Source organism: Sinohyriopsis cumingii, chromosome 8 (genome assembly GCF_028554795.1).
Source record: "Sinohyriopsis cumingii isolate HCF-2022 chromosome 8, ASM2855479v2, whole genome shotgun sequence".
In the NCBI taxonomy this organism is placed as follows: domain Eukaryota; kingdom Metazoa; phylum Mollusca; class Bivalvia; order Unionida; family Unionidae; genus Sinohyriopsis; species Sinohyriopsis cumingii.
Genome location: NC_142968.1, coordinates 67,084,322 through 67,096,221, shown reverse-complemented (window position 1 = coordinate 67,096,221; position 11,900 = coordinate 67,084,322). Strand labels below are relative to the sequence as shown.

At 34.0% G+C, this 11,900-nt stretch overlaps 1 pseudogene; it reads left to right on the top strand.

Annotated features, from left to right (window-relative positions):
• The first annotated feature begins 9,273 nt into the window (after positions 1-9,273).
• LOC149793729 (microfibril-associated glycoprotein 4 pseudogene) lies at positions 9,274-11,691 on the top strand (annotated as a pseudogene).
• Positions 11,692-11,900: the final 209 nt, after the last annotated feature.

The window sequence follows — 11,900 nt, the reverse complement described above, 5'->3', positions numbered from 1 at the left end:
TGCAGCTAGATCTGTACGCGTAATTAAAAAATGAGACAGTAATGATTTCCACAGCCCTGTGAATGTTTATGTGTGTGTGTGAATGTGTTAGTGTCACTATTGACAATGAAACGTTGGTCTCCACAAATAGTTTCATAACGAATACGTTATTGTTCAAAGAAGTTTAAAGATAGAAAATAAATCAAGATGAGAATGGAGAATGTGACATTTTTTGATTTATTTCTCATATCTTGATATTTTGTTAATATTGTAAAGAAATATTTGGAATTATATTACCTTTTGCAAACGAAAGAAAGTGCATAGGTCACCATTCTTGAAATGAATATAGAGCAGGCACAAATAGTAGAATGGTACATGATAGCATATCGAACGCAATGCAAAACACAAGTCAGTATTTTTTAAATTCTTCTGCACATCATTCATTTGAATAGTTTAATTTTGAAAATTAATATTTTTGTGAAAATAATACAAATAGTACTAATTTAATTTCTTATCGACATCTTTTTGTGTAATGAAGTCTGAAGACAACTAGATTGTAATCGCGTTAGGGAATGCTAGAGAAAGACTTAGTAAAAATAGAGAAATATATAGAAAGACGAGGCCTTTTTTAAATGTAAATAGTAAGAGCTGGTATAGATCGTGTATCGAATTACTGGTTGCAAAGGAAACAAACTTCAACAAGAATAACTATAAGACAACACTAACACGCTTCTAGTAAGACTGAGCCACTGTTTTTACTAATACAAAGAAAAGATAAAGACTAACTCATCTTCCATACAAACAGATAAAATGGCGGCCACTTTCATTTGCTATTGGATAAGTATAAGGATATTACTAGTCCACGTTCCATGCAGTGTATCAATACCTCAAGCAAACGTCAGAAGCGACACACTAAAAAAGAAAATGTTGGTCTACTTTCTGTATAACTCTCTGAAAAACAAACAATACTACCACCATCGAGGCGAACATATCACTTAAACACTTTCCATGTATTTCAGTGCAAAATAAACAAAATATCACCATGTCTAACACTTCACAACGTGACAACTTTACTTGCTACTGTATTAATGAACTCCCTAAAATAACCATATCCCTGTCATTGTTACTTCAGCATCTTACTTGCTACTAATTAAATGAGAACAATATGAATGACATCAGGACATGATTGGAACAAGCTGACAATACATTACTCATTTAAGAATTATTGAACAGAATAAGAAGTGAGAGACACCAGAATGACAGAGCTGTAGAAACAGATTCACAAGAAGATGTGTATATATATATATATATATATATATATATATATATATATATATATATATATATATATATCCCATCGAATTCAGGAGAAACAGAGGGAAATATTATTGGAGAGTGACCAGCAGAAAATAACATTAAAAAATAAAAATTTAAAAATAACAACAAAAGGATAAAGGTGTCTCTTTTCATGTGAACTTCAATGAATCAATAGATGGAGGAAGATGAATGATTACGGTACATTATTTAATCGCTTGGACAAACAACATTGTAGCAAACAATACACTTTGCAAAGTTTACAAGCAGCAGAAAATTAGAAACGAAAATATATATCCTTAAACCTGATGAGGATGAATGAATTCATGGCTAGATCTATAGAAACAACATTCAGTTTATCCATTCATTTTTAGGCTGGATTGATGTAGTCAACATGAAAAAGGACGCCATATTCAAACAATTAACATCACATTAAAGTAAAGCACAAATATAATGATTTGGTTATCTAGGTTAATTATCGAATTATCAACGATATAAGAAAACGGAACGATACGGGATGACTTAATCTTTCGATGCAACTTACTTTTGTGGCATTTGTAACTGTTTGAACATATCTGACCATCAGGCAAGTCTAACTGAGCAAATCACCACATCAGGTTAACACTTTTGTCAAGGAAGTAAGCGGAAATAACTTCAAAGAGACGCTATTTGAGGTCAACTTTATTGTTTTTTTGACAACTGCTATCATTATCCCGTCTTGTCTCTATTGCCACTGACCAGCAAATGGAATTGTGACTCGCATACATTGCCCTTTAAATATAGTTACATACGAGTGCTACCGGTGGGCCGAATGCATCACTTGCAGTAGGCAGCTTGGTATAGCCATTCTATTTGCAGGTGGATCTCTAACAGATTTCCTTCCGTCCCCATACCTCATGTGCATCCCAGTGATATATCTTTCCACATCTATGGCCAGCTCAAGTAAAGTTTGCAGGGCGCATCAGGATAGTCTTTTAAAAGTTACAGGGCCTTGGATTGCTGTCGATTGATATGACAGTCTATGCCACAGTCCAAAGATGGAGCTTATAGTGTGTTAGAGGTGAATTTTGGTCAAGTCTTGGACATTGAGCCAGTACAGCTAATCTAAGTGCTTGTTTACAAAGATAAAAATAAAAATATTTATGTCTGAATATTCTGATAGATACTTCATTTCAGCGACGTTGTATATTTTCATGCACTGGCTATGATTCATGTTTAGGAGACAAAAGAAATGAGGATATCTTTTCAAATTTACTTCTAAAAATTGCATCCATTTGCTGTATATGCAAAGAGTTTCAAATGCATTTAAGAAATGTATTGGTCACACCATATCTAGATAAAAAAGGTAATATTTGTTAATGTTGCTCAGCTAATTCGTTTTTGCCAAATCAAAGAAGCAAAGAAAAGAATCCTCATGGATAAAATGGGACTTGCTAGATTGATTGACAATCTGCCGAACTATGAAGTGGAGGTGGCCCATAATATCACATATAAGCATGTCCGGATAGAAATGGAACAGGGAGAACCTGACAGCCACTCACTATTTTGATGTGTGGCATGTTGCCATAGTTGTGTTCATAGCACATTGTTTACTACAGCAATTGCTAATGGAAGAACCCTATTACTTTTACAGGGAAGAGACAAACAAAGAGACCTACCTCAAATCAGACAAAAAATATGCTTTAACTTGTTTAATTCCATGTGTGAAAAAACAAAAATGACTTGATTGCCAGGGAAAGAGAATTTTAGGATCTGAGTAACCGAATTTAAAGCATTTCGAAAAATGTGTATTGATATTTCATCCCGAATTTCAAGATTGTAATAAGTACTTGAAATTCTTTTAACTTATTTGTGACAGAGGAGAATGAGAATACTGGGATGAATACTGCTGTGTACATAAATGATGTAGCAGAGTTTGTGATTTAGATACTAGATTTGGAGCAATGTCTATATTCTACGTTGATAAGATTTACGTATGTTCAAAATGTAAACATCTTAGGTATTTATTGTGCCAAAAAACCTACACAATATCTGGGAAAATGCACACTAACACAAAATATTGTTATGACTCTAAGAAACAGAGAAACCAAAGCAAACCAATTTAGTAAATTTCAACAAATAATGTATTTCACTATAATACACAGGACATTTTAAATAGAACTTAATGTTGTGAATTTAACTCAAATAATTCTAACATTTCTATGATAGATCCAAAAGTATAGAGTGCTTTGAATGAATTCCAGGTTTTTAATGAACTGGCGTATCAATAGTATTTAATGAGCTGATATGTCAGCAGTCTTGATGTATCACAATGATATAATCTAGAATATCTTTGAATGAATTCCCAATAATCCAGTATAATGATTTAGCCTAAAATGTCAATGAACACGTAGTAATTCCGATGAAATAATATAAATAAAAAATTCCTCTCAAATTATATCTCAACACAACTAAAAATAATCTTACTAGCCTGATGATAAAATAGCAAAGACCAATTTGTTTACTTCAGAACCTTATATAAAAGTCTAAGACGCAAAAATATGCCCAGGATGATGATTATTTTCAATGGAAATTTCCATCAAATTCGTAAACATATTCAGGTCTATTCGCATAACCTTAAGCAGCTAACGAGACCAAATAAAATTTCCTAGGCGAAAACCAGCGTTCGGAACTCAGATCTAACTAAACATTTTGTTTAAAATTGAATATTTTCTAAAAGTAAAATCTGCAATATTGGACATGAGCTAGCTAGATAATGTGCTGCTTACAAATGACAGTGGCAATGTACAGTCATGGACAAAAATTAAATACACAGTATAGATATATATAATGAATCCATATCTTACTTGCGGATCACGGTGTACGTGTAAACCTTTCATTCACGTGTTCTTTGTTTCTCGGGTATTAGTGTATCGATTAAAAAATAACAAGTATGATCACTTTAAGTAGACGCATATAAAGGCAAAGGACAGTCTCAATCGTTCACTGAAGTAGTCCAGTGTTTATTTTTGACCGATGTTTTCCATTTATTCTTCAGTTCCTTCATGCCTAGTTTATTTCTTCAGCATACCGATCAAATAACTTCAATATAAAGTTGTTTTTATGTTAAAACGCGAAATCTTTACTTATTGATTTTCCTGTAGTAATTGCTACTGAGGCTGTATGCTTCATTCAAGAGGAACATATTTTGATGCTGCTTCTAGTATTTATATCACATGCTGACTCAAGATCTTCTCTTTTGCTTTACTTTCAAATGAGTAAAACAGAGTTCTCGTACATAGTTTGTTCATTTGTGTCTTTTAACTCTGTAAATTTAAGGCAGTGATGTTTGCCTAATGTCTTTTTAGAGTGGAAGTGTTGAATGGTTTCCCCGGTCGAAATGATAAAATCAAAGCCAAAATAGTTTAAATTGTCAATACTCAAATTGACAAATATTGTGAATGATCTTGCTTTATTGTTTTAATGACGAATCTTCTCCATCTATAGGGTATACTAATTATTCAGCACATCATACAGGAGCATAAATAGATCCATAAAATGCAGCTAATTAATTTATATATTTCTTTGTTTTAAGTTATTCACCTACAAAATTATCCTTTAACGCATGTTTCACTTGAGATACATTATCTCGTCTACTAAGTGCAAATTTACATTTAAATAAATCAGTTAATATAATTTAGCTAGTATACTAATGGAAAAAAGTACAGTGCAAAAATCGTAAAGCAATTTAACAATATTGTTATTTTCATTTTGCATAACACTCTTGTTTACTTTTGACAACTAATTTTTCAGATTCACCCGTTTTTACTTACAATGTAATACTTTTTCCGTCTTTGGTTCTATTTTCAATATCTCTTTTTCCTTTCTGTCGTATTTAATTGCATTAAAGCTAGCACTTAATGCATACGTCCGTGGCTTTTCTTTCATTCTGTTCAATAATGATTATCAGTAATGTATTGTCCACTTGTACCCTTCATCTCTTGATGTCGTTCAAATTGTTCTCTCTAAACTATTAGTAAGTAAAGTGATGAATTAGTAAATTCAAGGGGATGTTGTCTTTTTTGGGGGGTTGGTGTTTGTTGATGCAGTTGTAAGTGAAGTAGTCATGTAATGAGGTAAAGGACGATCTGATTTGTTCTTTTATTTTACACTAAGAAATACAGAATGTGGTCCTGTGGTAAGGTATATTAAACTGTGGTGGCTTTGCCTTGTTTTTGATGCAGTAGTGAGGCAAGTATTCCAGCATTATTTGTTGGGTTTGCTGGGTATGATGTGGCTGGATTAGGGTATTTTAAAAAAATCAAGTGACTCATTTGGTGAATGTGTAGTAGCATTAAAGAAATAGAAATAATAACCGGCCTGTGCTTTCATGGCATCATTTATGAATCTTATATTTAAGTTGCTCCTTGTTTATTTCTAGTACGGTGACCGACGCAGTTCCTTTAGACTTCAAAAGTTTATAGCACTCAAACAATTGTTTCAAAATAAGTTTTAAAATATTGATAGCAGAAATAAAAAAACATTTGCGCACTCTTTTCTTCCAGAATCAACTGTTATTTAATCCTATGTAAATTATTATACTACACCGATGCCTACAGTGACGAAACTATTTCTGTCAGCCACATCATTGTAACTTTGACCTACGTTTGATAATAAAACTTCTTTCAACATGTCACTTGTTTGATTACCTTACATAAAATTTCCATGACAACAGGACATGTAACGAGAACTCTACATGAAATAGATGTAGACCAATGTTTTATTCCTAAAACGTCACACGCACACGAATGAAGTGGCCCTAGTGTTTACTATTATTTCGACACTCACCTCATCCAGAAAACGAAAAGGTACGTCCCATACACTTGTGATATTCTTCACTGAGCGAGGAGCTCAAAACCAACGAGGTTCCCAAAAATTCACAATTTCTGCATATGCATATGCAGATGATAAAATATGAATAACAGAGCGAAACATACTTTTTTATTTAGCGTGTGCAAAAGATCACATAGCCAATATACTACATGATTCATACACAATGCACTGTTGCATAAATGAATGAATACATGAATCAATAATGGCTATAGAAATGTGCGCATAAATCCTCGGGGATAGACTGACAGACAGAAATAGAACTCTGCAGCGAGAGACGATAGTCTAAGTTGGAATGCATTATCAGCATATTTACCTAGGTGTTTTAGAGTTCTTAAATATTCATTTTTGTGCAATTGAAGTACTTGGCACATATTTGGTGTCTGCCAGTATTAAGGATCAAAATAAAATAAAATGAAATATGTCTTTTAGTTTCTGGTTACAAAACAATAAAAAGGAAGATATATGGACTGAAATAGGATAATGCCAGACATCTCCAAAACAGTGAAGTCAATAAAATAGTTCTCATATTGAAATCACAGTTTTTATAATTCTTTCTTTTAACATCTGTAAGCATTAATTGTCATATTTTTTAACAATTTAATTATTTGTGTTTAGCAATCTGAACCAATGCTTAATGATACACACATATATATTTAAATAAAGAGTATGTGGGCCCAACTATCCATTTTCAAGTATATTGTTGGCAGGATGTATAACATCTAGTATATACATGCATTATTTTCTATGTAACCCTCATATACTATCTGCTTTCAACCCCCAACCCCATAGCCATAAGACAATATTGGAGATTCAAATTAATCAAATAAATGAACCATTATATTCACCAGACATTATAGAATGTTAGTATTATTCAGAAGTAATGTGACGCACACCTCTGCTCTTGCAAAGTCTGACTGTATGCCCCGAAATCAGAGAGGCATTGATAATTATTCAAAATGGAATAACAAAACCAGTAGCTTCAAGCTCGTAATTATTTCCTGTGACTCTACTGTGGACGTGTCACATATACAAAAACGACTCACTTTGTATCAATCAAATCAGTTGCTACAACTCTGTAAACTAGATCGACTTAAAAACCATGAATGATCTCATTTCCTTTAGAATTGTGACAGTAACTTTGTATTGGAGAATTGTATTTATCCCTAATCACCTACCGTACCTTAATTGTCAAACAACCCCATAGATAATGTTCGTGTCAGCAATATATTACCATATTAGAGACAGCAATAGATAGAATTATATAATTCTTGCCATCCAAGCAAGAGCTAATTTTATGTAACCAATGAAATCTGTAGAAAGTCTTTTATGCAGTCAGCTATGGGGTCCTATGACAAACTTGGGTTGCCCAGATACATTCATCGTGATAGTTCGATAATTCCATCATGCCATGCACGCTCATGTCATAGACGAGGGATAGTCGTCTGAATCATTCCATGTCACCACCGGAGTCAAGCAGGGTTGTGTGTTGGTCCCAATCCTCTTGAGTATGACGTTCTCTTTTATGCTTACTTATGCTTCCTGTGACCATGACACTAGGATTGTATCCGATACCACACTGATGGCAAGATCTTGAATCTGTGGAGAGTGCAAGCGAAGACGAAGATACGGAAAATTACTGCTCGTGGTCTACTATTTGCAGACGACTGTTACCTGAGTGCCTGATCTGAGTCTGTGGATCGTTTGCTGTCAGCTTCTAATTATTGCAATTATTATATTGTTTGGTTTGTGTTGTGAGTGATGCAGACCTAAATTGATCATGGAAGGTGGTGGTTTTATGTTACAGTCCTAATCAATGATAAAACCAACACTATAATTGCTAAAGCAAGTGTGGCCTTTGGCAGACTACAAGCAAACGTGTGGGAGTGAATTCAACAAGTAAGCTGACGGTCTACAAAGCTGCTGTGTTGCCAACCCTGTTATATGTTTGCTAAAACGCAATGTTAAGAAGCTTAATCATTTTTACATTGGCTGATGAGGAAACTGATTAGGATAAGATGGCAGGACATGGTTTCAGTAACTGAGCTTCTCACAAGGGCAAACATTCCAAGTATTCACATTCTGCTGATGACATCACAGTGAAGGCTGGCAGGATCCATCGCCTGGATGTTATGATGTCAGAAGAGCGACTCCTTAAGAAGCATTTCTACGTTGAGCTGAAGGAGGGGAAGTGATCTCAGGATTGTCAAAAGAAACGAGTCACAGATGCCGTCAAGACATCCTTGAAGTACTTTAACTCTGACCATGAGCCTTGGGATGATCTCGCACAGGATCCCTCCACTGGCACAGTCTCATCCTTATTGGTGCTAAGGTCTTTTAACTGAGGAAAATCGAAGAGGCGGTACAAAAGCGCAAGCAGCGTTAGTCTCGGAACCGCAGCACGTTCTGCATTGATTAATCTATCCCAACCTGTACCTGCTTCCAAGTGTAACACAGTCTGTAAAGAGCACACATTGGCCTGATCTCACGTATTCACAGACTTCTAACCAGTTACTGATATCTTAGTCATCTTCGAACTCAGATGATGCACAACAATAACTTATAAAATGGGAAATGTATAACTTACCACTGCGCATGAAGACTGCAAAAAAAAAAAAAAAACATAAGTGTCTCATGATTACTACTTCATAATAATTAATTGGCCTCGAAAACATTTGTAAAAGTAGCCTCAATTGAAAGCAGTAAGGTTAATATTTTTCTTTCACTATATTCAGCACAACTTACTCCTGGGATAATGCAAGAATATTCTATTTAGTAATACACTTTGATACAAATTAATTTGGATTTAGGTTTGTCTCGGCATAAAGGTGTTTGGAGGCTAGTTCTATCACACAGTTGTAACTTAATAGATGTTCAAATTGTGGACGGCATCAAATCGTCACTATTTCGTACATTTGAAAAATGTGTTGTCTTTATTTGTAGCTTCTTCTTGGAATCTTTTTTTTCTCCTCCTTAAATTTCAGAATAAGCCATAGATTTTGTTGTCCAACAGAACTATATATATATATATATATATATATATATATATATATATATATATATATATATATATATATATATATATATATATATATACAATGCTCGATATATATATCATGTTTCACAATGCCCATTTTATTCAGATCGGTAAAACAGATTCACCACAGAGATTTTCTCATGAAGGAATGCCCTTATGGGAAAATCTCTTATTCTGGAACGAAGTATACAAATTCAGCCGTAATAGCTCAACGTGCACCATATCACATTTCAGCATCACAGAGAAGAGCTTCAATGGAAAGATAATGCACTAATTATTATTTTTCACAACATATTTCTTTCATCCATATGTGATATGATATCTATTTGATACTATTCCAATGTTATCTTGAAAAGTATTTCTACTATGGACTCTTCATTTTTCGCTTTTTTCATTTCACTGTTACAATTGCGAGTGTTGAACCATTGCGATGCAAGTGTAGGCTTATGCTCCAAATTTCCAAAAATCCCGTGTTATGGACATTCCAATAGATAGCATCTACAACAGTAGGTATATAATCAAAATATTTGCAGGCGGTATCTTTGTCATTGATAACTTATTTTCACTTCTAGTGAATGGATAGCAAAATGACCATTATTTTTCTTTGGTTTGAAATGATTGCAATACCTCAATCACAATGCATGTCAAAAATGATGTATACGAGATGAAAACTATGAAAGAGCTCACCAGCAGCAGATGGAGATTTTAACTATTCACGTTTCGTTTTGATTATATTATTAGCCCAAAGTTGATGATACTACGTGTCCAAATAAGGCAGAAAAGAATGAGGCGACAGATTGTATTTCAAAACCTAGTCAATATTTTTCTGTTCCATCATTTATCTTATAACAATAAAAGGCTGCCGCTTGTGAAATCCACAATCTCTCTCCACGTTCCATATTTCACTCCAAATCTAATGTATTTATATAGGAGTTATTTGGAACGAAATTTAATACTATACAGCAAAGAAATTTTCATACTAAGTATTTTAGGCAGTCCAAGAGATAGCTCAGATAGCTCTGTATGTTTGATTTGGAAGAAAATATTAAATTATTAGTTATGGTGTACTAGTTTTTAGCTGCAGTCTATTGTTATGTTATTTTTGTATGCCAAAATTTAATTTCCTATTTGAGTATCACTATATCCGCAGTGAGGTTAATTTGTGTAGCTCACTGTTAGTTGGGCTGCAATTCGCGTCATTGGAGAAAAAATACTTTCTCATCTAGAAAAATGATCCATTCGGATGAATTTATAGTGGATTATTTACATCCGTTTTAGAATTCTTACCCAATGAAATCAATGCGTTGAACTTGATAATTATTATTCAAGCAACACCACTTTTTGTGTATTGCCACTTAAGCATCTTATATATGTGGATAGTCCTCTTAAATATTTCCATATCCAGCTATACGATAGAACAATCCTTAACTGAGAATGTTTTGTTCATTGTTCTTTACCGTGACACTGGTTCGCTTATTCTTTGCTTTCCTGACGTTCTCTGAATATCTTACAAGCGGACATCCTCAAATTAATTGTGGAAACGTCACTTCATTTACATGCCAAAATGTCTGTTTCGGAAAACCAGTTGACTGCCAGGACATTTACCAAATGGGTTTTACAAAGACTGGAGGCTACATTATTTATCCCAAAGGACATCCTAATGGTATCTACGTTCGATGTGACATGCGTACAGCCGGTGGAAGATGGACTGTCATTCAGAGAAGAATCAGCGGAGATGTTGATTTCTTTCGTGAGTGGATTGATTATAAAGAGGGTTTTGGTGATCCAAATGGAAACATGTGGCTCGGAAATGACATTATACATGATCTCACGGCTCAGGCCGATTACCAGCTGCATATAAACTTGGCTGTTTCAGATACAAATACCAGCTTTGCCAGGTATGATACTTTCTCGGTTGGAGACGAAAGTAGTGGATATCGTCTCATCTTAAAAGGCTACAGTGGAACAGCAGGCGACTCTTTCTCTTATCATTCTGATATGAAATTCACCACCAAAGATTGGGACAACGACAAAAGCAATTCGTCAAATTGTGCCAGTGTTTACAAAGGCGGTTGGTGGTACAATACTTGCCATCATTCAAACTTAAATGGAATCTACGGATCCACCAATGTTGCAGAAGGAATAAATTGGCATTTATATGCCGGATATCATACATCCATGATATATGCAGAAATGAAAATAAGGAGAAAAGTTTCACAGTAAGGGTGATACAAAATTGTTAAGATATCACGGGAATAAAAAAAATATTTGTACAAATAGGGTACTGCAAAATGAGCTAGGTCCATATAGATTCATGTTATTTGCAACTTTCGCAATACACCGCCTTAGTTATATCAATATCAGTTTGTAGAACCTTTTAAATTTGCTGTCTCTATTGCATTTGAAACGGATGCAGTTGTAATTCTTTTGTTTGTCTGAATGGAGATAGTTTAAAATTAATATGCATATTTTATTGAAAGTATGAAACTACATTGTTTTGTGTTTTCGTATTATTATTCCCAATTTTTGCTTTCACTATTTTGATGCTAATTGCAATAAACATAACATGCGTTACATATATGATTGGAAAAAACATCCTATTTCCCTCCCCTCCCATACCGACCTAACGGATTGATCACATGTTATAGAAACGTTCTGCATATTTATATATCTATATCAAATATTATTGTCAGTTGAAACT